The sequence below is a fragment of the Poecilia reticulata genome, linkage group LG11, assembly GCF_000633615.1.
Source record: "Poecilia reticulata strain Guanapo linkage group LG11, Guppy_female_1.0+MT, whole genome shotgun sequence".
Classification (NCBI taxonomy): Eukaryota; Metazoa; Chordata; class Actinopteri; order Cyprinodontiformes; family Poeciliidae; genus Poecilia; species Poecilia reticulata.
In genome coordinates, this window is record NC_024341.1 from 1,337,684 (window position 1) to 1,341,715 (window position 4,032).

Consider the following 4,032-nt stretch of genomic DNA (forward strand, 5'->3'; position numbering starts at 1 on the left):
AAAACTAACCTGCCATTTATGCTCACATTCATACCTACTGGTAACATAGACATCAGGTTGAACTGCATGGCTTAATATTCAATGGGAAATGAAGTATTTACAGGGTGTCTATGGTATATCACCATCTTCAATAGCTCTTTGACGAATCTGAATTAATGAGCTGCAGCAACACTTCATTTCCTTTAGGGATTAATAAAGTATTTTTGAATTTGAATTTACTTTGAATAGGACAGCAATGACTTATTTTGTAAAATCAGAGCAGTTCTTTAAGTGACAACACAATAGGTTTTTGTCTTAATTTTATTTACTCTAAGCCATGTTTCAGGGTAAAATCAATCTCACAAGATAAAAGATATGTGACATGTGCAGACTTGTTCTTTTAAACACAGAGTGTCTGCAGGTGAGGAAGTTCTGGATGAAGAGAAAAAAGTTGACCTTTGAGCAGCAATGAACCCAACTTCTCTCTGACTGGGAAAAACTAAGTCCTAGCAGATTCTGGTACCAGTAATGTCATTATTTGAAAGCTTAATTTCACCTGAATACAGAAGAAAACTGAGAACTAAGAATTGTGGTTCAGATGAGGTTATATTGTTATATTGTTTAAATTAAGGATATATTAAAATATAATTATACATAAGGGGCCTAATCTGCAGCGATTCAAATAAGAAGTGCTAAATTACAGGAGCAAAAGAAATTGCATGCAAAGTCCTCTTTAATGAGGATTCTTCTTGTGCTGCATGCAGTCATTATGATGAGTGTCAGAGAGAGTGGCCATGAAAGAAAGATGAACTAGAATGTCATTATACAGGAGGTATAATAATAATAACAAATAAACATGCAATGTAGTTCAAAAAAGAGTGAACGTATTTAAAAGTCAATCAAATTAGCATTTTATTTTGTTTTGCACATTCATGAATATAAAATAGATTCATTCCTCCTTGAATGAATGTATTGCCCCTGCCTCATTCTTCTGATGCAATATCCTGTTTATGTGCTATTTGTAGATTACGTTTGCTCATTCTATTGAGTTTGCACATGTTTTTGTACATGCAAACGTTCAGAAGAGTTTAATGCTTGGATTTTGTGGTTACCGCTTTGGGTGAAAGTTGTGCTGGTCGTTACAACCATAAATCAGATGATGACTGGATACATTAGGTAATTAGAGAGTGAGGCAGCTGTGGAGCAGGATGGAGAGTCTTCAAGTCCAGCTTCACCAACCTGTGCTCCTTGGTCAAAGACCTTCACCCCACGTTGCCTAGCAATCTGTGTGTCTGTGTTTGAAATTAGTGTAGAAGGACAGTGACAATGTGTCCAGAATGATCAGTAAAAGTTTAGTCTGTTTACCAAGCAGATAGAACTCATAACCAAACCTGGAGAACCACACGTAAGGGACTGCGTTTAAGTAAAGGTACTTGAAGCTGTTTTATGCATCGAAAACATAATGTTTGTATGTAATGTTGAGTCTTAGTGTGTGTGTGTGTGTATGTGTGTGGGTGTGTGTGTGTGTGTGTKTGTGTGCGTGTATGTGTGTGTGCGTGGGGTGTGCGTGTGTGTGTGTGTGTGCGTGCGTGTGCGCGCACGTATGCTTGAGCACGCATGCGCGCGCGCGTGTGTGTGTGTGTGTGTGTGTGTATCTGTACTGTCCTCCTGAAGCCCAGCTGGACATCTGCCCAGTGTCTATCTGCTGGACTGTTTTCCTCTTAGAAAAGAGTTTTCCTTATCAGTATGAGGAAACATTTTTTTCTTAACAAAATTTTATTTTCTCTGCAGTGTTGTTGTGCAACACTCCCCCCCCTTCTCTCTACTTCCCCTTCTCAGAGGAGGGAGATGTGCTACCAGCTCTCCATCTAACTGTCATGATTGAAGGTAGACTTCTAACCCACATGCAGAATCAGACCCGGAAACTACTGGTGAGTTACTATTTTTATTAGAAAAGAACAATCAAAAGGTTCTGCAGGTGATCGGTGGGTCTAGGTCCGAGTCACGCCTGGAAGCGGAGAGAACAGGTTAATGGTCTGGCCAGAGGAGGGTAAAGTGCGATGGGTGACCGGGGTTATCGGCTTACGTCTTCTTGAAAGGCTTTCCGACGGGGGAGGGGGCAACGAGCAGTGGGCTGGAGCGGGCAGGCAGGTGAGGCTCTGAGAGCTGCAGGCAGAGTCGCCGATGGGAACTGACCAGATCCTGAAAAATGAAAGAACAGAGGGCTAGTGAGGAGGGTTGACAACAGGCAGAGGTTTACTCGAGAAAACCACAAAATGCTGGCGTTTCGGTAGAAGGCTTTAACGAGCTAGAGACCACCGTGGAGGGATAATCATCCGGCAGAGAGGAGAGGTCCGATGGCTCCTTAAATCCTCTCTTGACTGATGATCCAACAAGCTTCAGGCGTGCAGCTCCACTCCAGACCACTCCCCAACGGGGAGCCGAAGGGGAGACAGACCTTTCTTAAAGAAAAGCCCAGAACCTGACACTAACGGGTGAATTGAGTTTCCTAAATCTGCTGGGATTTTACCCTGTCCAGAACTGAAGTATACTGTTTAAGCTGGCATCAAGAAAGACTAGCCTGGTTTCTGACGACCTCCCTCCAGATGTCCCACCTTCTTCACCCTGTGAATTAGCCAGATTGAGCATCCTGCAATCAACTAGTTTCACAGAGCACACCTGTTAACGGTCACTCTTTCTCTTTATTACAACTTGCACTTGTTACTGAACCAGGTTGGTTTTAGTGACTCGGGCGAGTCCCAAGGATGTTGTTTTAGTTTTGCTAAAAGCAACTTATAAAACATTTTCCACTTTTTTCTCCCAGAATCAAACTTCATAGCTACTTTATAACCGCAGCAGCTTATTAGCATTATGAAGAAAGAGAATATAAAGTCATATATTTTCTAAACAGTTCCACAATGAATGAATGGATAATTCAGTCTGCAACTGAAGTTACTTGGCATGCAGGCTGAGAATGGCCTTTTATTATGTAGCAATTACATATGAAAAGAGAGGATTATTCAACCATTTAACCTGCTGATCTTCTCATCTCATCCTCCTGGGAAAGATCTCACCCTCCACTCATACCAGGATTATTCCCCCCTGATGGAAACAGACACACCTTTACTGTTACAGTTAATTAACACATTGCAGAACTGAAACATGCTGCAGTAAAGTGCCTGTGTTGCATTACGATCTGTCATTTAAAAAAATAAAAAGTAATTCTGAGGGGATTACGTCAGTTTGAACAAAACTCCATGCATGTTATTGGAAATAACTGTAGAAAACTCCAGCAGAAAGGAAGGAATCTGGCAGTTCAGCTTTCCTTTGACGGTTTCAGTTTTCAGTAAACCTACTCTTACATGCTTTCTGTACAACAAATTTGATGGCTTCAGAAACATTGATGGCACTAATAAGCAAAAATCCTCAAAAACTACTAAAACAATCTGGAACATGCTGCTATGAAGACATGTTAAGCCTGTGGAGGCTCTGGGCCGGGTCAGAACCGCCACACTGCAGGCTGCCTCCCCTGGTACTTGGTGTAATCGTCCCCACATCGCCTGCACTGACAGCTGCAGCTGTGCTCTCCCTTCCTGGGTTCTACATTAATAACTCTTGACATGCTTGCCTACTATAAGCAGCCCAGTCGAGTTTTGCATGACGGCCCCACATAGGGGGTCAGTAGGCTGTCAAGATGGCAAGTGATGCAATCTAACTTGACAAAATATGACCTCGGTGAGACTGGCTTGACTCTTTCAAAGATTCTGCATTCATGTACAATCAATATTCACTCATTGTTGTTGGCATTTCAAACTGATTGTACGGGTCCTTTCACAGCAGCCTTTATTGATTTTGTTGTAAAGCATCTATAGATTGGTTTTATTTTCTTTCTTGCTAGGAAACAGGATTGAAAAGGAAAAATCATAAATGTTTAATATCTACTGTATTTCTGAATCTGTGCTCCAGAAAACTTCATTGATTCTCCTTCCTTCCTTCCTTCCTTCCTTCCTTCCTTCCTTCCTTCCTTCCTTCCTTCCTTCCTTCCTTCCTTCC

General features: G+C 41.8%; 1 long non-coding RNA gene across 1 annotated transcript; it reads right to left on the minus strand.

Annotated features, from left to right (window-relative positions):
* Window positions 1–1,897: 1,897 nt before the first annotated feature.
* On the minus strand, window positions 1,898–2,447 carry LOC103471951 (uncharacterized). Its single transcript, XR_534770.2, has 3 exons — window positions 2,299–2,447; window positions 2,066–2,181; window positions 1,898–1,987 (listed from the first exon to the last, which is right to left on the minus strand). It is a non-coding gene; the product is annotated as an uncharacterized LOC103471951 (long non-coding RNA).
* Between the last annotated feature and the right edge of the window lie 1,585 nt (window positions 2,448–4,032).